This window comes from Jatropha curcas, chromosome 1 (assembly GCF_041381405.1).
Source record: "Jatropha curcas cultivar XTBG-Jc1 chromosome 1, XTBG_Jcur_1.0, whole genome shotgun sequence".
Lineage (NCBI taxonomy): Eukaryota > Viridiplantae > Streptophyta > Magnoliopsida > Malpighiales > Euphorbiaceae > Jatropha > Jatropha curcas.
The window spans coordinates 5,768,137-5,795,267 of NC_143151.1; the positions used below are offsets into that span (position 1 = coordinate 5,768,137).

At 30.9% G+C, this 27,131-nt stretch overlaps 2 pseudogenes; both read right to left on the minus strand.

Annotated features, from left to right (window-relative positions):
* Positions 1–16,117: 16,117 nt before the first annotated feature.
* Positions 16,118–19,589, minus strand: LOC149498873 (agmatine coumaroyltransferase-2-like; annotated as a pseudogene).
* Positions 19,590–22,201: 2,612 nt separating this feature from the next.
* LOC149498874 (glutamate receptor 2.7-like) lies at positions 22,202–26,900 on the minus strand (annotated as a pseudogene).
* Between the last annotated feature and the right edge of the window lie 231 nt (positions 26,901–27,131).

The window sequence follows — 27,131 nt, forward strand, 5'->3', positions numbered from 1 at the left end:
GATTACAGATAAAATCAAAACACCCTAAAAATCATTGATATCATGGATATTAATGTTGAAAGGTGTGTAATATTAGTAAAATTTATAAGTTCAAAGATATGATGGTCATCCATAAAGTTCAGGATACTAGAAGGTTAAAGTTGCAAAGCTCATGAGTGAATTTATATATTCAGTCATAAAATTTTTTAAAAGGTTTGATTTGATTAGATCCGATCTATGGACCCATCTATTGATTAAAATAATTAAAAATAATATTTTTAAGAAAATTATAATATTTCTAACTATTTATTGAATAAAAAAAAATTGAAGTGAGTATTTCTAAACTTTTTAAGGTTTAAATCTTGTTTAGTTGGGCTTGGAACAGATAATTTTATGAAAAAAGGGAGTACTTCTATTTTTTTGGGCAACTCGTTTAACAGAAATATATAGACATCCACTAAACTAAAGTTGATTCAGTTATCTAAACTAATATATAAATGCAGGAGCAGGGGAGGATAATAAGATTTCTGATAGAGTCCCATACTGAAATTTGCTATATTCTAAAATAACTTTAACTATAATCAATTAGAAAATTACGTTTTATTAGTTGATTGTATATATAAAATTTATTTATTTTAAATAAATACATATAAATAATTAAATATTTCAAAATTTTAAGTTTTATCTTTCTAGATTTATTTTTTAATATATATATATATATATAAGATGAGATATTTGAAATTTTGTATATTTTATTTATTAAATAATTGCTTATATTTCAAAATATTTTATTTAGGAGAAAAATAAAAAAAAGAAAAAAAAATTCTTTTTCTTATTTTTTTCTTTATGTTTTTTTGTAGGAGAAAGATAAATAAAGATAAAATTATATATATAGTATGATTGTAGGGAAAATTGAGGGTTTATTTGGGGAGGATAGAACATTTTTTTATGTAATTTTTTATTAATTAACAAATAGATAATTAAGAATTTCAAAATTTGAGGTTTTATCTTTTTAAATTTATTTTTCAATAAATATATATATATATATATATATATATATATATATATATATATATATATATATATATGATAATAAGACATTTGAAAATTTTTATATTTTATTTTAAATTTTGATTTTATTTTAAAATATTTTATTTAGGAGAGAAATAAAAAAGTAGATTATTTTTTCTTTATGTTTGTATGATTTGAATGGACATATTTTTTGAAAAATAAAATTTCAAATAGAATATACATAATATTTTATTCAGGGGAGAGATAAAAAAAGAAAAATGTATATTCTTTTCTTTGTGTGGTTGAAGGAAAAATTGAGAGTTTATTTTAAGAGGATAGAATGTTTCATTTATGTAATCTTTTTTTATTAATTAATTAACTTATTTTTTTTACTGAAATTAATTATCTTATTTATTTATTTTAAATTTGCAACTTAAATTTGCAACTTAAAACAATAGAGAAATAAAATACTTGAATAAATTACAAAGCATAATTTGCTTTGTAATTTTTATTTATTGACTTGGCTTTACTTTTTTTATTTTGTGCATCAATAACAAATTTCATTAAATTATGGAATTTCTAGTTGCAGAAAGGGTTGATTTAAATTGGAAATTTATTTTATTTTTTTTATATGTTGAGTTCTGAAAAAAGTTTTATTCTTAATAATAATTTTTTTTATTTTCTTTTTCGTTATTGAATTAATTTGTAACTGATACCACTTTAATTTAGTAAGAGGTTTATATCTCTCTTGTAATAAATGGATGACATCTTGATGATTAAACATTTTTAATCTTCAGTCCGTTTGACTTTAAACAAACTAGTGTTTATGAAACTGGAAAAAAAAACTATATTTCTCTTTTGGGTTACTTTTTGGGATTCAAAAATTTGTGTATATGTGCATATATTTTTTTCTCTAATGTACTGGGTAAGTAATATTGTTGTTATAGCCAAAGTGATTATAATTATCAATTTAGATCATCTTCTCATTTCTTTTCTTTTATTTAGCAATAAAAAATGATTAATTTTTTTTTTTATTATAGTTGTATATAAATATTGATTTGGAGTTGAGGGCGTTGGAGATTGATTGATAACTTATTTTTTTTTGCGCACCTATTAAAGTTTTAAGAATCTGCATTTATAAATTAGGGACTGAATGATTAGATCTAGAGGTTGGGTTCAACTTTCTTTTAAGACCAACAAAAATATAATTAAATATAACAAAAAATTTATGCTTTAATATTATATAGATAAAAAAATTAAAAGAGTATAAAAAATGAGTTTGTAACGAGCATAGTTAACATGCAATGCACGTCATAAAAAAAAATAGTGTTCCTAAAAGAAAAAATGAATAATTTATGTTAATAAGAAACTTAAAAAAAAAAAAAAAGAAAAGAAAACGTTAATTTACTTTATGGTTTGTTTCAAAAAGAAATATTGGTCAATGGGAGTGATGTGCTTATTTGTAATAGCATAGTTCAAAAATCAATCTCATGTAAGCAATGAGAGGGATGTGCTTATTTACTTTACTCTATTAGAACAATTGACCTTAGATATATTATTCATCTTGACTATATATGGTTTGTTTAAAATAAATGAATCTCATGGAAATTTTGTGAAATTGATTTCAAATTCCATGTTTTTTGTTCGAAATACTAAAAAATAATATTTATTTTAATTCTACAATTTTAATTTTATGAAATTGAATATACGTAAACTAAATTTTATTGATATAGACATAAAATTTTCAAATGAATTTCACAAATTCAAACCCATATAATCTCTTTCTCTCTTTACCAATCAATTTTTTTTTTTTTTTGATATTTTAAAAACTGAATATGGATTATGAATATCAGTTGTACTAATCTGTTTATTTAATTGTTATATTTTTTTAATAAGTTATTACGTTAATGATATTTTAGATAGAAAAAAGATAAAAATAATTTTATTATAAATATGTGTCCGTTGAACCCATTTAGTGATTTTTTAGATTTGAACTTTGTATTTTGGATTTGGGCTTATTTAGATATTTAATAAATTATAGCCCAATTAATTTTGTTAATTATTAAAAATAAAGAGATAAAAAAAAACGTGAGCCGCAGTTGAACAACACAAAAGCACTCCTTAAACAGTTGTTCACACGTACATAAGGTAGGGTACCAAGGGAATCAATGACGGAAACGTGTGTCAGTGGGTCCTTTTGATAACTGCCTATGAAACTTATAAATGGAGCAAGGGAACAACGTACAGATCCCAACCAAATTCTTTGATGAATTCAATAAATCAAATCAAACTCTCCCACAAGTCAAGCAATTTAGTTTTCAAAGCCTTGTCTTTATTTTTCGTAAGCACTGTTTATTTACACTTTCTGCAATTACAAACTCTCTTTTCAATACAAGCGGTCAATTTACATTTTCAAGCAATCAAATTTTCTTTACATTTCAAGTAATCAAATTTTTATTTACAAGTTTATCTGCTCAATTAATTTAAAATAAACAATCGGTGAAGTGTATACTGTGGATTCAAATCCACAGGCCACAACCTAGAAGTCAGATCAAGCGCGATATTAATTTTTAGTTGGTGTACTTTATACATTTAGCGTGCCCGTATTTTCAATTCAAGCCGTCAACCTGCTGATTCGTTACTCTTTCCTTAGGAAAAATCAACAATGTCAAATATAAAAATATAAATTATATTATATTATCTAATTTTACTAAATTATCATTCTTAATAATGAGAGGCAAATCATGAATAAAATTTACATTTCTAATTCATTTGTTAAAGTGAATAATTCTTTTCTAATATTTCCAAACTTGTAGATAAATTATGCCTAAGATGCACTCTTTTCCACTAATCCAATTGCATATTTTGATAAATAAAATTTTAATAGAATAAAACAAAATGGCTTCATTTTGTAGCTTAAAATCCTTAAATAGTTTTGAAAGAAAGAAAAAGAAAAATTAAAGTACGAAAAGAGTACTCTTGATTTATCGAGCAATCCAAAAGTACTGGACTTCTGTGTCTGGTCTAGTGCTTATGTTGCGTCAATTTCATCTCCTGCAATTATGTATTGGGTGCTACAAGTTCAATGTGGATGCTGCATTATTCCAACAAGATGCTAAATTGGGTTATGGAGCTGTGATGAAAACAGCATTTTTGTTGCTTGCATGACAGGTTGGTTGTGCAAGTCGGGTTCCGGGCCAAAAATTCAGTTCTTTTATTTTCAGGAACCGGAATTGGAATCAAAACCGAAGGATTACAGAAACGGAACCGAACCGAATCAAATTTTTGATATATTTTTAATATGATTCTTTAGTTTTCGGTTTCGATTCTTTGATTCTGGTTCTGTTCTGGTACCAATTACCCCCATTGAATATTATTATATTTTAAAAACACATTATAAAGTTCCTTTATATAAAAATATTCTAGTATCAAAATAAAATTACAATGTGTCACTTATAAGGCTTTTACTATAATACATAATTCAAAAAATTCTGTATAAATAGAGAAACTCCATTTGCATGTCGTTTGGACATGCTAACTTACTAGGCAAGTCATAAAGTTGTCTTCTTTTTTTTCTTTTCTTTTTTTAAGCTTTTAGAAAATCTTTTTTCCCCCTTAAAAGCAATGAACTTTTTTAAGATTATTTTTTTTGCAAGGGTTTTACTAACGTACAGATTGCTACAATTCTATATTGATACAAATTGCTCTACAATTAACACTTGTCTAAAAGAAACCTTTTATAGTAGGTAACAAAATCTATTACTCTATTTATTTATTTTTATATTTTTTAACTATATTTTTTCCCTTATTTCTCTTCTATTCCATAACATATTACATAAAAATTATATAATATTTTCCAAAACAAGAATTTTTTTGTCTCATCATTATGTAAGAGTAAACAATTGACATTAAAATATTATAAGATATTGTGTAAATGCTGTTTATATGGTTTAATTTAATATTATTGTACTTTTGTATAAATAATATAAAAAAGGATTTATGTCATAGTATTTATGTATAGTATTAAATTAAACAAAATAATAGAATAATTACATATTTGCTTTGCATACTCTATGGAAGAAACATTATGCATAACGATTGTTAATAAGATTAATACATTTTTATTTTGAAATTCTAAAATTAATTTATAAATATTTATGCAAATTATCATGTAATCAAAATTTGACAGATTTTAAAGAGATGTTATGAAAATGACCTTACATAGTTTGCTTTTCTATATGTATACGAAAAAAATTTTTAAAATCTCACTTTTTGTTCTAACTTTGATATAAAGATATTTTTCATAACAAAATCTAGTTGTATGGCTCAAATAATACAATAAAATACAATTAACATGGTTTCGTTTATATAATTTTTTGGACATATGTGTTTATTAAATATTATAAAAGGAGATAAATTTTAAGTCAAATATTTGAGTCGTATAATTTTAGTATTTTAATTAAAAATGTTATATTAAAAGATAATGACGTATCATGTATATAATAAAATTTTAATTGCGTAAATACATGCTGAAATTTTAATAATAAGATAAATAAAAATTTATATTTATTTATTAAAATCTTAAATAATTTATTTTGGATAAATAAATTCGATATATTAGATAATTGTTTATTTTGAAAAAAAAAAATTATATTGAAAATAATATTTGAATTCACACAATTAAATAATTACTTTATATCTATTAACAGAAAAAATAGATATTAAATAAGAAATAAATACGCTATTTTTGATATATATAACTACTTTTGATATATTGAAAAAAAAGAAAGAAAACCTCTTGATAACCTATTTCATAGGTATTAAGTCACTTGGTTTAGTTTAGATCAAATGATTTATAGTTATCTATTCTAAATCTAATGGTGGGAAAAAATTCTGCAGCAATACAGAAATTTTGAATTTTGTACCGTAGATTTACCCTTTTTTGCATAACACTAAACTAGTATGAGATATTTCTATATTGATTGCAAGTGAAAATGGACGATTAAAACATGGTTTTAAAATAAACATTAGGGTACTTGAAATTATTTTAAACACAATAAATAACAATTTAAGATAATTGTTTTTATAAAAATTTATACATAATCTTAATACATATTAAAAAAGTTTATAGTATGGATCATATAATTTATAATTAATTATGTATATGAAACTAAGTTTTGAAGTTATATTTTTTTTAAGCAATTGATTATGTCTTTTATGGATTTTACAATAAAGTTTTAAAAAGCACAAATATTAAATTTTGAAATTAAAAATTAAGGTGAGCACTATAAATTCAATTATCAATCATTATATTAATAATGTGTTCAATTAATCCTATTATTATTTTGAAATTTAATAGATGATAATAAATAAATTAAAAAAACTTAAGTTTTGATTTGTAATCTAATAGATCACAAACAAAATTAAAATTCAACAATTACAATTACATAAATTATACAATAATTTTAATTTAAAAAGGTTGAGTTATGGATATATTATAACTAATAATGTAGGAGTATAAAAATTAAATTACGAATATATTATGATGAGCAACACAATAAACTTAAAATATTATTTCCATAATGCTAAAATATTTATTTTATCAGGGTCTTTCTAATGCCTGGTCTTCGGGATTTCGTTCTCTTATTGTTGAGGTGGACTCTTTGATGGTTCTTAAGATGATTAAAAAGCAAGGGTCTGTAAATTGCAGGCTGCGTAATTGGTTGAGCCTTATCCAACATCTGATTGAGAGGGACTGGCAAGTAAAGTTTTGTCATTGTTATCGAGAGGCCAATCATGTTGCTGATTCTCTAGCTAATCTAGCTGTTAATTTGGTTGATAGTGGCCAAATGCTTACTTCTCCTCCTACTGTTATTTCTGATGTGCTTACGTGGGATCGTCAAGGAATGGTATGGCATAGAGTAGTTGCTGTGCCTACCTATGTTTGTTTTCCTTGGCGTTAGCCTTCCTCTTGTATAAAAAAAATATATATTTTTTTTATTTCATTTTAGAAGGTAAAATATTAGCTCAATAACTTTTTAAATTTAATATTTTAATTATTTATGAAAAGAATATGTAGATGAACTTCTAGCATTGATTTCTTTTAGAGGGTGAATTGGATTCAGATTCTATTAGATTTTAAAATATTTTAAAATTCTAATGGTATTTAATGTAGATTTTTTTGAAATCTATTAAAGTCTTATGGTGTTCAATTCAGACTTTTATAAAATTCATAAAAATCTGATGGTATTCAATTATACCTGTTTAAAAATCCATACAAATTTGATGATATTCAAACAATTATTGATTTGGAAAAATTATATGAAATTATTGATTTCGTTGGATTTCAAGGTGCTAGATGTGAATAAAAGAGTCATTCACAAATCTATCCTCCAATCCAAAGATTTCAAAGATCTTTTAAAATCCAATATAGTCTTAATCCAATATACCCCTTGATAAGTATGGAAGCGAAGCGGATACCCGCTAATTTTAAACGTATCCATTTAAAATTTTACTACTCGTATCCATTCTAAACCCATTTAAATACTCATTTAAGTACCCATATTCGAACTCGTTTAAATTTTACTACCTGTATCTATCAAAAACTCATTTAAAGTACATCTTAAATGGGTAGGTGCCTGCGAATCTTAAATCATTCAAATTCAAATTTATTTAAAATATATTTTTTACTAATAATGGGTAGGGTACCCATGGGTATCCACTATCGAACTTGTTTAATGTAGCGTTACTGGGTAGCGGGTATCCAAATATCTATACATATATCCTACCTGTATCATGGGTAGTACTTTCACTACCCATGTCCGTTACAGGTAGTAATTTCACTATCTATATCCGTTGCAAACCCTTTTATAACTACCCATACACTATCAAAAAAATGGCAATTAGCGACCACTAAAATGGTCTCTAATATCCAAAATCAGTTGCTAATTGCGATCTGCGATCGATTTGCGAGAATAGAGAATCGGTCGCAAGATAGCTAATTTATTTGCGACCAACTACTGGTTATGGTTGCTAATTAGCGACCGCTATGATGGTCGCAAATGAGCATAGTAGGTCGCTGTTGGGTCTTCCAATGGTCTTGTGACAGACGGTCACAATTAATTAATGGTGGCAAATCGATCGCAAAATGACTGCTGAACTCCATAGGTAATCGGTCTCAAATATAGTCACTAAAGATATTATTAATATTTTTAGGTGGCGCAAATCGGTCGCAGAATTGTATGAGTAAAAAAAAAAATTTGTATTTGCAAAAAACTAAATATGAAGCACCTATTAAATGAACATATATATACATACACACACACAAGCACACACATACATATACATATGAAATCATACACAAACAGCCAAAATTTGTCGAATAATGGTATACCACTCAGTAACATAAAGAAAAAGTCTTAAAATCGTATATATAAGAGAATATATAAGCCTAAACGGTCCAAAATCAAATCTACGGCGCTGAGTGGCCAATGTGTCTGTATCAGGGGAAGCAATATTAGCAGGAGGGTTGCTAGGATCCCGATTTATGTCTGGAGTAGGCGTTATAGATGAGTCGTGCACTGGAACTATAATTGATGTAGCCGGTTATCAGATGAAGCATGCGGATCTCCAGAAGCAGGTGCTGTTGGTGGACCGGACATCCTCATGACGTGCTCTCTAAGATCTGCCAGCTGCCTCTCCTGCTCGTCAAGATGGGTACACAGCATACGAATCTCCTCTTCCCTAGATTTCGACTATGCTAGTGTGTAAACATGTGGTTCAAAGTAATGCAAACAGAAAATTAAAGCTTCCTCCACCAAGTATACATTGCAAATAGATCCCTTTACCTTAGCCTTATTATGGACATTCTTTTTTATTTTATGCAAGTGCCTAATTACCAAGATAGAAAATTAAAGCAGAAACATACATTATCCAAGGTTACAAAAATTTAGTGAATGGTTTGAACGATTTACCTCTCAAATGGATACATCCATCTATATTGTACTGGTCCTACAATATAACATTCATATGGCAAGTGAATTGGCAAATGTTCCATGGAATCAAAGAATCCCAATGGAAAAATTCACTCCAATTTATAAATGATTAATGGAATTTCCATTGCTAGTCGTTCCATATCATTATATGAATAACAGTGCTTGTCAATTCCTTGAAAAACAGACTCAACTCTTCTCAAACTCTTCCCTGCAACAGTTCCCTAAATGCTATGGGGATCAACATATGTACTTCAATAGTCAACGTGAAACAACCCTTATACACTATTCACCTGCCATAATTTCAACATCATAATTTCGACAACATCTCCCCATGGTCCTCCAAATGCATAATTAATGTGGCTTCATTAAACGTCACTATGCATCCAGAAAACATCATAAGGAGATACAACAGAAATTATACTTAGGTGAAAACAATAAAGTTTATCGTTTTCACACTTTTTCTACTGAGACATATTTCTAAACTATCCAAATATTAACCAAAACTAATCTAATGAACAATAACTAAACTAGTTAAGCTAAACTACTTAACTAAACTAATTATCAACTAAATGAATTACTAATAAAATTAACTAAACCTATAATGCAATTAACAACTAAACATATTAAACATTATTAAACTAATTAAACTAATTAATCAACTAATTAACTACTAATTAAGGTAATAAACAACTAAATAAATAATTCCTAAAATTCAAACCTAAACCGAATTTATAGGTAATGATCAAATAATTAATTAAACTAAATATATAACTAACAAACCATTTATAAATATAAATATATATATATATATATATATATATATATATATATATATATATATATATATATATATATATATACATTACAAAAAATACACGAGACATATCTATATATAAAAGAAAAACAAACACCAAACAACAATAAAAATCCAACTGAAATTTTTGAAACAAATGAGGGAAGTATTCACAGGGACCGTACTTGCGTGAAAGAGGCCTCCGGCGTCCAGCAGCACCGGTCATGGTCCTTGCAACGGAGCGGCAACTTAATTATGGAGAGAAGAAAAAAAGAGGGAGAAAGAGAGTTGTCGCGCAAGGAAGAAGAAGCCAGGGGTTTCTACCCTTTTAATTTTTGCGACCGACTGTTCGATCGCAAAATATTAAGTAATCGGTCGTTGATGATCTAACGTGGCATGCAATCATTAAATTATCATTTGCGATCGACAGTAATCAATCGCAATTGAATTAAATAATAATCGATCGGCGATTCATTACTGATCTGTCGCAAACAACATGGCAAAAATTTTGGTGCCTTAATTTAGCCACTGCTGACTTATCAGTTTCCAATTGGTCGCTATTTTGGTCGGTGTCAGTCGCAAAATCATCACAAAAGTTTTTCCATCAAAAAATTTCTGCAGGAAAAATAGCTGTTGCAGTTCTCCGCAAAGCGGTTGCTATCTAGCCACCGATTTTAGTCGTCACATATATTGATCGCTGTTTCGCATTTTTTTTATAGTGATATCTTCTTTAAACGGATCGGAGCAGAGCGAGTACCCTAAGACACCTATACCATTTTCATCCCTACCCCTTAAGATGTAAAACAATATATTAATTATTGGATTAGTTTCAAATTGATTCATGTGCTGAAAATTTGATATTTTAATACAAATTAATATTAATGGTGCTGCAAATTTTCAAAATTAATTTGATTATTTTTTGAAATTTTTATGCATTGATTTTAATTAAATAATGATTTAATCAAATAAAAAAAATTGAAAAAGCTTAAAAATAGTCAAAGAAATGAAGAATACAATCTGCCATTGTTGTGGCCGAACCACTAGGTTCCGTGAGTCGCAAGTGACGGGCCGCGCATCGATTTTAAATTAATATATATATGTATATTTAAATCTGCAATTTTCCAATGAGATGGTTGTTGTTCAGTCAAGGGACGAGAATACTGTGGTCTTCTGAAACGACCTGAAAATTTAATTTCGTAGAATTTTCATTTAAAAACTAAATTTTTTATTTCAACCAATGAGATTATACCAGCTAGTATTTTATTATTGCTAAACTGGACCTGTAAACCAATTTGATTTTTCGAAAACCAAGCGAAAAACTTGAAAACCAAGCAAATTGAGCCAAATCGTTGAATCAGATCAAACCGGTTCGAATCGAACCGGAATGATCTAGAAAACCGACATACTTTCTTTCTTTCCTTTTTCTTTTTTTTTTCCTCTTTTCTTCTCCTTCCCTGGGCAAGCGCGCGCGACCCTCCTCTCTTCTTCCTCCCTCCACTGATTTTTCCGGCGGCCTTGTCACCACCGAACGGTTCCAGTCCTCCCCTTCATCGACGACGAGCTTCTCCCTCTCCTTCTTCGTCTCCGATTCTGGCGAAGCATGGGAATCACGAGCGAGTCGCGATTCCATTTCACTCGAGACAGTCGCGTCATCTGCTTTCACCTTCAAGTTTCCGACATTTTCTAGCTGAGTAAGTCAATCCCCAACATTCATCCGTTTAATTTATGAATTCCTTGATCAAAGATGGAGGTTTTGAATCGTGAATAAAACTATTGCATAAATCTAGACCCTAGCTCCTGCTGTCATCCATTTTTTTTTAAGGAAAAATTTGATTCTCTAATTTAGTTTAAATTATTAGCTAAGTTAATGGATAAGTTTAGCATGAACAAGGGAATTTTAGTTAAGAATAGATATAGCATGATTATGACAGCAACATTATCGCTAGTACTTGATCTATTGCAGGAATTTATAAATTTAGCTACTGTTTAGGCGAATGTGAATAGAAATTTTGAATTTTTGCTCTTGAAATCGGTATATAATTGATTCCTATATTGGGATGGTTAGATTATTGCGTTTATTATAAATCCTTGTGAAGAATTAAGCATTCTTTAGGTTAAAAATAACTAGTTAGCTATATGGTCAAGTTCTCGATATCCTAGGAAGGAGGAATTGAATTGTTTCCAATTTGAATGAGTTATAAACTGAATTTTTATTAAAAAAATGTGCAAAACCAGGGGATATATTATGGGTACTAAATAGGAAATCTTGAATTCCTTGAGCTAGCAGTAATTATTTAGTTGATTTCTTGAATTACAGTGTTTGGGATGAATATGCGAAGTCATAAACCAAGTTCTTAATGCGATATGAGCTCAAGTTTAAGGAAAAATATATTTTTCTTGGGCACAGTAGCTATTTCAGGTACTTCGTACCATTTTAAATAATTGGTATGGAAACAGAAGTATGTATGTATATTTATATTTTCAATACTCTTATGTTGGTTAGTGTTGGTTACTGATTGATAGTAATATTCTTGCAAATTTAACGATTCAATTGTAAAACTCTTTAGCTATATCTAGAAGTGGTATCTTTATGTCAAGACGGAGAAATTTATGAAGCTTTAGTTATATGTTTAAGTTTTGAGCTGGGTTATCTAGTAGAAGTATTTATTAAATTGTAATTTAATTGAAATGTCAGTTCTTAATAGTTAGTCTAGAACTTTAATAAATGTTTAATGATATTTTATATAACTTAAGCAAAGAATTATTGATAACATTCCTAGATTAGTTGAAGGTATTTTAATTTGTAAATTATGGTTGATTGGTGATATACTATTGGAGGCGGATGGGTATTTGATTTGATCGATTGCCCGACGGATGGGTTGTGTGTAGTGATTGATAAATATATAATAATAATGTGTTATCTAAACAGGTGGATAGTCCAAATTATAGGGGAGGTGCTGCCGAAATTTCGTTAGAACTTAAACTAGTTTTAATTAATAACATAATTAAAAAGTTTATTTAGATTAATTCTATAACCTAATGCATAATAAATAGAGTGCTCTAATTATTTATTTATTATCTTTATTATTCATTTAATTATTTAAGTATTTAGTTATTTTCATTGTTATTGTTTATTATCATCATTTATTTTATTGTTGTTGTTTATTGTTAATGGTATTTATTTAATTATTTAATTGCATTTGAGAATGGATGTCTAATTGTGCATTGCATTACGATGTTCAACTGATCAATATGTCTGCATTTGATTGCAATGTTTGATTAATTGTGTTGTGAAAATGTTATGCTTTGTTTGTGTGGAATTGGGATGAAGTGGACTACCATGGGTTTGTGAGGACGGTCTGTGATATGGATCCTGAATACGATATGATACTTGACCGTCGGTCGGGAAAATGGGAGATCGGCGCCCCCTTGTGCACCGGATGATATAGATTATATGGGGATTTACAGGATGGCTTCTTGTTGTTGCGCACCTGATAATCTAGATTTGATTGTAGCCCGCAGGGTGGCCTCCTGTTGTGAGCACTTGATGATCTAGATTGGATGGAGACCACCGGGTTGCCTCCTGTTGATATGGAAAAGAAACGAGAGAGTGGAAAAACAATGAGAGGACTGGTCAGTGAGGATTAGACCAGTTGGCCGTATGGGGGATCGGCTCCCTGGTGCACATGTACGAGAGGGCGAGCCATGTGTGAGGACGGCTCGTTGGGGTTTCAGGTGGTGCCACTGACTAATTACCACTTGCTTGATTGCTTGAAGGTGACATTACGTGTGAGTGCTGGTATGTGCCATTTGTGTGACTGGCTGCGTGAGCATATAACTAGTCGGATGACTAGATTGAAATGTTTACATATTTGTGTGACTGCGTGTGTTGTGCAATAATTATTACTCCTTAGAAAACTCACATGTCTTGTTTGATTTTTCAAGAAGTAAGTTTTTCTTTAATTCGATTTAGGCTATGTTTCTTCGGCGCAGGGCAATAGAGAAATTTTCCTAGTTCTATAATTATTTTACTATGTAATTATGTGTATAAAAAGCCATGTATACCAAACAGTTAGTGACTCCGCAGTTGTAAGATTTACATATATTTAGTCGTGTATTAACATAGACAAATTAATCCTGTAAGCCCATATTAGAATGTGATGTATTGTAAATTGGGCCCGAACTATGGAATGCTGTAGGAGATAAACTTGGGCCGAGAAATAATAAAATATTGAGGTTTATTTTTCATAATCATATGGGCTGAATGTTGAAATTTATACCGAGATAATAGATTCTAGTGTTTCAGGCTGACTACAGGCCTCGGGGGCCTTAAGCTTACCTGGGCCCTAGTGCCGGTCCGACCCATGGAATCGGGTCGTGACATCTTCTGACCACATCGTGACTGTTCTGGGAGCACAGGATGGCCGCTGGCGATACTGGCCATTGCAGGCCTTTGACTGTCGGTGGTGGTAAGGTTTTAATGAAAAAAAAAACGTTTTTTGAGAAGATAACGTATTTACTTTTTGGCCCCTCATTGTTTTTCAATTGAGCTCCAAAATCTTTTAATTTGTTAAATTAGGTCTTGAAATTAATTTGGTTAGATATAGAAAAATCACTGTAATTCCATTAAAGTCAATCAAAATCTATAAAAAAAATCCCATAAATTTCATAAAACTCTATGTAGAATTCTAGTGGAATCTGTGAAAATCTTAGGAAATCTTTCAATTCCATCAAACTCAACAATTTTTTTTAAAATCTTATACAATTCTAATCCAATATACCCCTTAGATTGGCAAAATAAGTTTTTTATTATAATAATAAATACAATTAAATAATATATTAATAAGGAATTACCGATTTTATAGGTAGCAAGTTATTAGATATTTTTAGATCTAATAGCTCACATTAGGCAGTTTAAATCTAATGGAAGATAACTACTTCTCTATCTATACAGAATTTCTCATTTCTGTACAGTAGTCTTACCCCACTTATAATTAAAAAGCACTTTTTATTTAAATTATAGATATAGTAAAATACTATATAAACATTTATGAATTATCATATTATTAAAAATATTATATGCAATAAAGGATGACGAGAATCATTAGATATTAATTTTTTATGTAGGATAAATAATTTTAATTTATACTTCATTTGTATTGTTAATTAAAGAGTATCAACTAATAAAGATATTTCAAATAATAAAATTTAATATATGCTACAAATAACATAATATACCGAACATTAAGGAAAAAATATATGGACGACTCGGCTTTCGATTCGGTTTGGTTCAATTTAATTTTGGTACAGTTTCGGTACGGTGCTTCATAAGAACCGAAATTAGAACCAAAACAATAAATTGCATTCGGTTCGGTAAGGTCCAGCTCCTGCTATTTCGGTTCTTTTTCGATTCCAGTTCAATTCAATACGGTTATTCGGTTCGGTTTGGATCCCCATGAACCATACACAACCCTTTCTTTACTCTTTTTCCTCCTTGTATAGCTGAACTTATTATTTTTTGGGAAGCTTTGAGTTGGTTGAAGAGAAAAGTAGCAGAGAGAGTTTTACCGCGATTTATTATTTCTAATGCTAGTCAAACTACCTGCAGAGAGTCTTTGTGTGGGAACCTCCATAAGCTAATATGGTGGTTCATATCTTAACGCAGTATGTTATTTCTTATGCTAGTCAGACTATTTGGAGAGAGAGTCTCCTTTTTTGCTTGATTTATTATTTTCAGATGTTGCTTTCTATTTTTTCTTACTTAACATTAAAATCTTAGGTTGGGTGTACGGGGAAGTTTTTACTAGTGTTATTAATAAAATTTATTATTTGTTTTCAAAAAAAGGAAAACTAATTAACATATAATAAAAGATTTTATCTCTATTTGAAAAATCAATTATATTTTTAAATAAAAATATTTCCATATTTATAAATATATATGTTTGTGATTGATATAGAATTAAAACTTAATCTAATATGTGATAACTGTTTAAAATATTTCTTAAAGAAAAAAAAATAGTAAACAATGAAAATGAGAGAGAGGACTGAGAAAGTGAGAAGAAGAGAATGCAAGTAAAAACATAAAAAGGAAAAAAAAAATAAAGAAAGAAAAAAAGAAAAAAAACTATCTTTACACAAGCTGTTTCTTTTTTTTTTTTTTGGGTAAAGAAAGGGAAAAAAATTTCAAGAGAAAGTAAATATAATATCTGGGGTATATTTGAGCATCTATTTGATACAAACCTAGTGTTTATTAATTCTTTCAAGCATTTTATCAAACACTTAAATATCTTTTTTATCAGAACTTAAAGAAATTCTACTGTTTGCAGCTTCTTTCTCTCCTTCAACTCTCTAACAATTTAGAGACAATTTGTTTGAAAATATCCATGTTTTTACGGAAAAGTGTTATGCAGGCATCTGCGCTTCCATCTCCGTTGCACGAAGGTAGAAGAAACATGAAGCCTTCAATTGGAATATAAGATGGCATAAATATACAAGGACTTCCTCCTCCAAAATCAAGTTCATAAAATGGAAACCTTAGCCAGCTATCAACCTTCAAATTAGGAATACACGTAGATGTTAGGAATCAGCTCTGATACTAGTTGTTGGGCATCAGTTCTGATACCACTTATTGGGCCCTTTCAACCAATTAAGAGAAAATTAACGCTGCGGAATAGTAAACTTGTGACACATAGAAATTACATAGTTCACCCTCAACTGTTTAGGGCTACGTCCACGGGACAAACTCCGAGTCATTCTTCCACTATTAAAAATAGTAGGTACACAAAGAGAGTAATTCAAAAATAATGGCACAAAAAGTGTTTCCCAAAAAACACTCCATAATAATTTCCTCACTATTTTTCTCTCCCCTAGTTTTAGGAAACCATTCCTAAAACTAGATAAACTCTCTCTTTCTACATTTTTTCTCTTTCTGCTGTGTGTATTGTGCGTACTGCCTCTGCCTCTATTTATAGGCAGGATATGAGAGACGAATTGAGAGAGCCGTGCCGTTTTGTCAAATGGCATGGCTGCCAACTTTTGACTTTTCAAATACCACGTTTTTTTTTCTTTTCATTTGTGTGTGGGTCCCACTTGAGTGGGCACCACCACAACAAATCTCCCCCTGCACACTCAAGTGGAGACGTTAGCCATCATCTCCCCTACAGCTATAATCTATTAGATCTGCCACCATCTTGTACCGCCGCTACAACTTTGCGGGACACGCCGCCCGACTTACTTTTGTCGGGAAGACTTTCGACACAAGGCACCACCTGCAGATCTTTTTCTGGTCTTGGTTCTGTTGTTACACAACAACTCTTTGCACGCTTCAGTAATCTTGACTGCCACGACACGGCTCACCTTGCAAATGTCATTGGATATCCTGAAAATTCATTTCACTGCAGTCCAATATTTCTTTCCAGTGATAATCTATTAGATCTGCCAACCATCTTGTACCGCCGCTACAACTCTGCGGGACACGCCGCCCGACCTCCTCTTGTCGGGAAGACTTTCGACACAAGGCACCACCTGCAGATCTTTTTTCGGTCTTTAGCTACCACAAATGAACCTTTTGTGAGCTTTCACTAATGAACCTTTTGTGAGCTTCCACTGACCATTTCTGAAGGTGCTACAGAAACCTTTATCATCAAATCTACAACCAAGATTTGGATGCATGCTCGAAAAACACATTCCTCATCAGTCTTGTCTTCCGGTTTAGTTCAACTAAACACGGGTAAATGCATTCTGATTACCATAAGGAGATCTCTCATTTCTCTATATATGGTAATTCCCGCCATGTAGACTGATCATTTTGCTTGTCCATTTTGACTTGTGCAGAATATCATCACCAACATAAACCGTATACGTGAACAGTAGTATACGTGAATAGTACCTGTATTCTTGAATAGTACTATACGTAATAGTGCTGGGCTTAACAGTGACGGGCTCAGCAACAGTAACGCTAATAGTAACTATTCACCATCAACCGCGAGTTACTATGTTACTATTCATCACTAAGTCGATTCTGTAACGTCTTTCCGAGCGGACAACACCAATGGACTGGTCGTAATTTTCTCTTCATCGTGGTATATTTATTTTCAAAATATATCCACGGATCCGGTACCGCTATCTGACCGGCTGGACCTGCCGAAACCTTCGGCTCTGATACCACTTGTTAGGAATCAGCTCTGATACTAGTTGTTGGGCATCAGCTCTGATACCACTTATTGGGCCCTTTCAACCAATTAAGAGAAAATTAACGCTGCGGAATAGTAAACTTGTGACACACAGAAATTACATAGTTCACCCTCAACTGTTTAGGGCTACGTCCACGGGACAAACTCTGAGTCATTCTTCCACTATTAAAAATAGTAGGTACACAAAGAGAGTAATTCAAAAATAATGGCACAAAAAGTGTTTCCCAAAAAACACTCCATAATAATTTCCTCACTATTTTTCTCTCTTCTAGTTTTAGAAAACCCTTCCTAAAACTAGATAAACTCTCTCTTTCTACATTTTTTCTCTTTCTGCTGTGTGTATTGTGCGTACTGCCTCTGCCACTATTTATAGGCAGGATATGAGAGACGAATTGAGAGAGCCGTGCCGTTTTGTCAAATGGCATGGCTGCCAACTTTTGACTTTTCAAATACCACGTTTTTTTTCCTTTTCATTTGTGTGTGGGTCCCACTTGAGTGGGCACCACCACAACAGTAGACACATTAGCATCCGCAGTGGGCACCAATTCTTCCTCCTTTGCCTTAACCGTTGCGAAGTCAATGAATGATTTAAAGTATTTGTCGTTCACACTTTCAACGGCGTCGCGAACGAGCTTGGCTGCATAACCCAATGGCTCCTGCACTAGGTCTTCAACCTTAGAACTTGGATATGTCCAGAGCACCAAGTTGCCGAAGTATTCATTTGGCACTTTCGGGTTCATTCGCGCACGACCATTGACTGAAATTTTTATACGGGTATTTTCAGATCCATTCAATTGACGAGCCTTCGTCATAGTCCTCCATAAATGAGCAAGCAAGCTTTCAAAAGTGGTATACGGCTTGTTATTACCATTAGCTCCATTCAGTAACGAATTAGAAGCCCTAGTTTTGAGCTCAGAGAGAAATTCCATTGTAAAATGGACTTTATGGACTTCAACTTCTTCTACCGACATACCATCATAATTAGAACAATCATGGACAAGATTTTTGCATTTAAATTCTACTCCTTTGTGTTCAAACTCGAAATATGGCGGATTTCTAGGGTTAAAAATGGTTCGATCATGAAGAGGAAGAGGGTTTATGTCAAGTCCTCTAGTAGCTTTCCCCCAAGCAACCAAAAAATTGCTAGCGGAGTGCCCATCAGCTACTAAATGATGGCCTGTGAAGCCAATCACCAGTGAGCCACAAGCGAATCTAGTGAGTTGAACTTGCAATAATGCCTCCACATCATTTGCCTTAGGGTGAAGACTAAGTAAAAATGGAGATGGCTGCAAAGGCATGACTTGTTCAAGCTTAATATCAGTCGATGCCTCAACAAAATTCACCCCTTTGTCATTTAGAAAAATGACAGGATCGCCATTTTCATCTTCTCCTAATCTTCCTGCCCATTCTCTGTATTCTGATAAGACTTTTTGCAGGCCAAGCTCAATGGTAGCATTTGTTGGAGTTGGTGGATTATAGGCATAAATGATAGCTACATGCGTGTTGTAACTGACTTTATCAAATACACCGAGGAACAAAATGTGATTTTGGATCAACAGGTAAGTTATTGCTATCGCAAAATGGATTAACAATTTTTGTTCTTTCTGTCGTCACCTTCATGGTTTTTTTGGTTGAGGTTATATAAATTTGGAGAGAAAAAAAATACAGAATGGTTTGTTTTCAGTATGGGTAGCTAATTAAAGCATTCTCCTTTTCATACATATATAGTGAAGCGCTTGCTCTATGCCAAGCCTTTATATGAGTGGATTGGTGTCAACAAACATTAATGTGATACATAGAACTCAGAGACAAATAGGCAAATTAGGTCCATTTTAAAAAAAAAAAAAAAAACGAAGAAAAAGAAAAGAAAAATAGGTAAGCATTGCTTCCAGAAGTCGACTGAGCATACACAGTCATCATTATTGGCTTTTTTTTCATTTTTCTTGAAACACGATCAAATTGTTTATTTTTTATGTTGCATTTTGATGTAAATGAATTCAAAATATGAGATTCATTTATAAATGAATTATAGATATAATTAATGAATATTTCATATCTGAAATAAATTTAAAATTTAAAAATTCATTTATTTTTATTTCTAAAATATCTTTAGTATAATCACCTTAAACGATAAAGAGGATGGAGAGTTTTTCATCCACCTTTAGATTATTTAAGTTGATGAAATTCAGTTTTTAGAAATTTTTTTTTCCCATAAACTTTAACAGGACATGGCTTTATTTTTTTAAGGAATTTATGTAAAGTGGGTAACACTACTTATTATAAATAATAACAAAATAAAATAAAAAACACAATTTTCTTGATTATTTTCAATACGTCTTTGCCTAGAAGCAAATCAATTGTTAAATATGTAAGTTATTAAAAAAAAAAAGTTTCTTGATTATTTTCAGTACATCCTTGCGTAAAAGTAAATCAACTGCTAAATATTAAAATAATTTATCTTAAATTTTGTATTAATTTTTTATTTATTTTAACATAAGTATTCTCACACTCTTTAGCCAATGAGATTAACATTATTTCAAAATTTATAGCTGATCCATTTTATTAGTATTTTTTTACGGATCAAACCCCTAACTTTTATAATAGAGATGGCAAATTTTTATTACTTTTCAACCACTGTGCATAATTTTATAATAAATAAATAAGACATTGTCTTCATCATTAATATACTATTGGTTACAAAAAAAAATTTACAAAACAATGGTAGCTGCTAACAAATTGAAGATGGGTTGAAACTTGCCAGCTGCCCAAACACCGGCTGTTTTTGCCAATAGTTTTTTAAGTAGTTTTTAATGTTTTTAAAATCTTAAAAGTTATTTTTTATAATATTCAGTAATACGATGTTTGAACTAGCTTTTAGAGATTAATTTAACGTTTTATAAAGTTAACCCATATATTATTTAGCTTTTAGCTTATATAATATTTAGATTTTAGCATTTTATGAAAAACTACTAAAACAGTTGATGACTAAGCGTTAGGAAAACAATTAACAGTTATCAAAATAGCTAATTTTGCCAAACAAACCCTTAGAAAACGTATTAAACTAAAAAAGTATGCTTAAAAGTGCTCTAACCAATCGATTGATGCCAACCAACTCGTAAATTTGTTAATTGAAAGTGCTGTGCTTGACAATTAGAAAATTTAATACTTTACTTAGAATTGAAATTGCTTAATTGAAAATGTGAACGATGCTTGGATTGATGGGAAAAAATAGTCACAGTGCTAAAAAAAGTAAAAGACAGATTTGAGAAATTGAAATTGGAATTTTAGAATTTCATTTCCTGATTGAGGTTGAGTTTTGTTTTGAGAACCCATGTCTCCTCATTTTCCTCAAGCAGACTCCACTATCTAGTTTTGATCTTATCTCCTCATTATCATAAAGCGTAATTGATTAATTTATAAAAATAAATCCAATTAATCAATCAATTTATGGGCTAAATAAGAAGTAACTGTGGACCTTCATAAAAAAAATACAAATCTGGTGCTATCACATGCGTACACAACTATCACATCACATGTGTTGTTGGACATAGATTTTCAAAATAAGAAATAGATTTTCAAAATAAGAAATAATCAAACCACGGAAAAATCTAGTAAATAGATTAAGTGAAATCTCAAAAAATTCCACAATTCTGTATATTATTTTATACAGCAAATGCATGTGGCTAGCTTTAAAGATAAGAGCCAGATTCAATTGAGAAAAAGCTTACGATGGATATCTAGATATTCGGAGAAATATGGATCTAACTTATTAATACTAATAATCATTTTGATTCGTTTCCTTTATATAACTAATAATCAAATTTATTTTTAATAACTAATTTAATTTGGAATAGCCGAATCTCAATTGAACCAAGCCATCAGCTTTTAGGTAAAAAATATTCGGATAACCTTAAACCATGCTAATTCTGTTTCGTTCAATTTGATTAACAGAACGTTCAACCCTATGCCCATCCATGAAATAGATGGAAATAATTTTTTTCACTTGGGTTGGGCTTTACCCCAATCTTTAAATTTGTTACCATGCATTAGGTATTAGATACAAGAAAGCCCAATCTTGTCGAACCGACAAAAGGTCCATTTGAAATTAGCCAATCACGGTAGAACTAAAGCCACAGTGAGAGGCAGGGAACGAATATATGATATACTAGATCATACATTACATAATTATTGTTTTTTCTTAACATTAAAGTAAAACAATTTCCTATTCAAGATCAATTATTTTCAAGTTCTATTTCCATGGATTGTTCTTGACTCGGATAACAAAACTCAATATTTAAAGCTGCCTCCTGAGATTCTGGAGAAGACGTCCTTTGCTCTTCCAGGAAATCTGTATCCATTGCGTAGGTAGATGAACTCGGTTCATTTTCATCACTTTTTCTACAAGTATGGGATCTGAAATCTTTCTGCTTGAAGATTCTTAACAATTCAAGAATTCTACTCCACAGTGAAGCATTAGAATCAGAGGTAATCAAGATTCCTCTGTTTTTGTGAATAAACATAGCCATGTATATAATTAGAGACAGTAAAGAAGCTACTCCAGCAATCAAGAATAGACCCCAGAAACTATTGAGACCAAGCCTACTTGAAGGAACTGAATTGCTACTATATGGACAAGTCAATTGTTTCCCAAACCATTTTTCTTCTATTTCTTTGCCTTTTTCTCCTACAATCACCTTTAAAATTGCTCTAGACACATCAGCCGTTAAAGGAGAACCTCTAGGGAAGACCTAAGAATAACAAGATTTAAAATAAAAAGAATATCCATGTAAGAAATTCTGCATATAATATTTGCGATGTTCTGAGTTCAGATTCTCGTCAGAGCAATTAGCAAAAAAAATAAAAATAAAAAAAATAAAAAATAAAAAAAATAAAATTTACAAAGAAAGAAAAAGGAGGAGGAGAAAGAGAGGGCAAACCCACAAAGCCACGTCCATCTGTTCTAAGTTGTGATTCCAACGTAGAAGTAGTTTCAACCAAGGTATATATAGAGCAATTCTGTGCCATAATTAGCTTTGTCGATGGTGATTCATCAAAAGCAGCAGCAATGCCTCGATTTTTACTTCCTTTTGAAAGAAGATCATTACATTCTTCAGCAGATTTGTAAGGCACGAGCTTGGATTCCTTGAAACCAAGGATTCTCAGGACTCCCTCAACAAAAGAACCATTCTGGTAGCCTACATTTTCTCCATTTGCAATCAGTTCATCTATGGTGGTAACGGACGGTCGTAGCTGTTCCATGGTTAGAAAGCTTGATAAACTTGCAGCGTAGCTTTGTGTTAGTACGAGTGCGACAAAACACCATATGATTACTACTATTCTAGCCAAGTTGCTCTCCACTCTTTCTCCTGCAATTACAGTTTTATACATTTTGAAAATTATTAGATTGAATCGAAAATGCAATTATTAATATGTATACATAAGAGGTGAAAAGGAAATTAATTACTGTGTGCAAAAACCATTGCGAGAAGGAAAACCAGAAGCTAGTGCCCACTTGCTGAGAAGGAGAACCTTGAAACTCTTCGTTTATCCTGTGTTCAAGAACCCATACTACAAATGCAATAAAAATAAAGAAACACAAGCTTGTAACCCAAAGATCCCATGTAAGAGGTTTCAAGAAAACCCATGGTTTCTCACTTTCTTCATCTGTGGTTGGGACAATCATCGATACGGTGCCAGCTCCTGTATATGGCAAAGTAAAATCCACATATTGGGATCTGTTGGCAACAATAGATATATATCCCACCACAGCATCAAACTTCTGTTGGCAACAGTAAAAATGGAAAAAGAACACACAGAAATGGTAAGTGACAATGCTTATTGAACCATAAATGACTCATATAATTTGAGAGAAAAATGAAAGTGAGTAAGAAATTTTACCCCTAAGTGGACTTGATAGACCAAATCGTTGTAACTTCCAGCGCTCTTGCCATTAGGATTGGCAAATGGAATGTACTCATAAAGCAAAGAATATGGTAATTCTTTCACTACAGCATCAAAAAGATCTATACTGAAACCTTTTACACTTGAGGTATTGGTAATAGGATCTATTGTCACATTCACAAATTGCATGAAACCCTCCTTTACTGGCACTCCTATCCGTAATTTCTTACCATCTGTTGGGGTCTCCCAACCTTTGGGAACTAAAGCTGTTTCCTCTGGCCATATAATAGTAGCTAGAGGACTAGTATTAGAAGAATTTGTTGATGGTCACTTCTTTCTTTTTAGAAGTCCTTTTTCAGGTACCCAAAATCCTACCCTTGTTGCTCTATCCCCATTTACATTAACTATCTGGAAAGCTGATGACTTTAACTGCCCATCTACAAATTGGAAATCTCCTGTGAGTCCTCTGAAACTTATGTCTGATAATGCTTGACGAAGATTCAGACCAATTTGAGAAACACCAATAGTTTCAAGATCTGTTCTTGAGTTGCTAGAAAAACTTGACTTTTCGAAGTCAAAGTTCTTAGTTCTAGTTGAAACATTCTCAACTGTCATGGCTAATGCTATTGTAGCATCATAAGCCCATAATCCGTACATGTTCAATTTAGCATCATCTTTCTCAGGATTATCCTGATGGAATTTCCTTTGCCATTGTACTTGAAAATTCTTTAACTTTTCCATTGGAACGTGAGGTTTAATACCCAATACTCCTTGCATTGATTCAATAACAAAAGAATCCATTGAATCCAAGAAATCGGTCATTCTATATGTAATTATCCAAACATAGCCTTTACCCATCATTCCAATCTTTTTTGCATTTATAAAAAGCCTAGAACCAAGATCAGGCAACATGTGCACAACAAAAACTCGACTTCTCATTTCCTTTAACTTGTAAAGCTTTTCAATAATTTGACTGTCTGTGGCCAATGGAGAAATAGCACTCCGGTAAGGGACTTGAGTATCAACTGCTTGCAAGGCATCAGTTAAATAAGGTATGATTCCAACTCCATATTCATCGTCAACATAGACAAGCACCGCTTCTCGCCATCCAAAAGCTTTAATTATTGCACTTATGGCATTTACTTGAGCAGAGTCGTTTGGTGTCGCTTGAAAGAAGTATGGACTTCGAATGGTAGTAAGAGAAGGGTTTGATGCAGAAAATGATATTATGGGCACTTTAGCTTTTTCTCCAAGTTGGGTTATAAAATTGGCTTGCGTGGAAGTCGTTGGCCCTATGATGGCTTCTACTTGAATATTTGTTATTTGGTCCAAAGCTGTTTTTTCAAGAGCAGATGACAGAAAAATAAGGTGAATTTCTTTCTTTTCTTTTTCGGTTTCTGAAATGGGCAAGTCGTCATAATATTGTATATAATGCTTAAAACACTATCATATTACTGTTTACAAATACTCCCTCCATTCCATTTATAATAATAGGCCTAGTTAATAAAGTTACACCATAATTTGTACTTAATGTTTTCCTAATATATTCGGACCCTATTACGAGGGACTTTTTAATTCGGTTCGAAGCTTAATCACAGTCAATAGTTTTCACTCCTCCCTACAAGTGCGTTTAGTGGGATCAAGCCTGAGAGCTCTTCCTACATATTCAGTCTGCGTTGCTAATTGAGCCACAACCTATAGATATCCTTATATTAAATATTAGTCATCTATTTTTTAAAGTTATTAGAATGACTAATGTAAATGGAAATAACGATTACTCCCTCCGTGTCAAAATATTAGTCGGTTTGAGTAGTTTAAGGAATAATAAATGATATTTTTTTTCTAATATTTTACCACATACAATAACTATCTTTGCAATTTATCATTGATTTTGACATAAAAAGTAATTTAGTATTGACTTTATTATGATTAAGAGAATTAATTGCTTCTTTACTCTCCATACAACAACCTTATATTCTGGCACATATGGATAAGTTTGTTATAAGATTTGATTAATGGTAGCCGTGTACATGTAAAATTATAATATTAAATTTTGACGTGGGTGTAAAATTTTCTATTTTCAAAAGTTTAGATAATAATAATGTCAAAAAAAAAAAAAAAAAGATAATAATCATACTTTTTGAAAAAGGTTTGACTTTTTCATTTTTTACATTTAGACTAGTGATCGAGACTAAATCATTTACCAAATAATCTCAAGGACATATATACTCACACATCGATCTAATGCATTGAAGAATATAATATTATTCTTATAATGCTTTCCGATCGTATTAAACCTCAAGTAATGAGAACACTCATTGCAAGCAACTAAACTAATCATGTCGGATATATTTGGCACTTGGCATGTATAATATTAATAGAACATGCAACTAAACAAAATGGTACCTAAATTTTTTTATTAATCATGGAAGGATGTAATAATGTGGTTAGTACAAGTTAAGAAGCAATTAATGTTTGAAAATTAAGGGTATGTTTGGCAAAATTAGCTGTTTTAGTACGTAGCTATTAGTTATTTTAATAGTATTTTTAGCTGTTTGAGTAGCTTTCCATAAAAAACTAAAAGCTAAACATAGTTAACTTTTTATAAAACGCTACATTCAACTCTAAAAGTTAATTCAAACGCTATATTACTAAACACTATAAAAAAATAATGTAAAACTATTTAAAAAGTCGTTGCCGAAGTAGATTAACTAGATAATAAAATTAATATGAGACACATGAATAGAAGCAAGAGAGAAAACCTGCAGAAGCTGCAGCAACAACATCTCTCTTGGAGTCCCTGATGTTGAGAACCAGCCTGGTTTTATAGTAAACATGAGTACCATAGAAGTCTTTGAGAGCCACGTCAATACAGCTCAAACCCACCTTTCCTATCCAATCTTCAAAGTCATTAATAACCAAACCTACATTGACTGGAATTGTCTCATTTACTGTTTCCACCAACAGAAACTTTAACTGAAGGAGGAGGAATAAGTAAGAGAAAGCAATTCTTAAATGGCGTTTCCACATCTTTGACATATGAAATTTGAAGTGCTTCAATCATTATGGTTTAAGCTTTAGAAAGATGTGCTATTTATAAGCTTTAAAATTAAGGAATGAACATATAGGATAAGACTGGATGGAGTACTATCTATCATATATATTATATAAAATGTAAGAATTCAAACTCTACTAAGAATCTTTTACGTAAGAAAAGAAAAGAGAAGATTACGAAATTTCTTCGGTCTTTATTTTCCACAA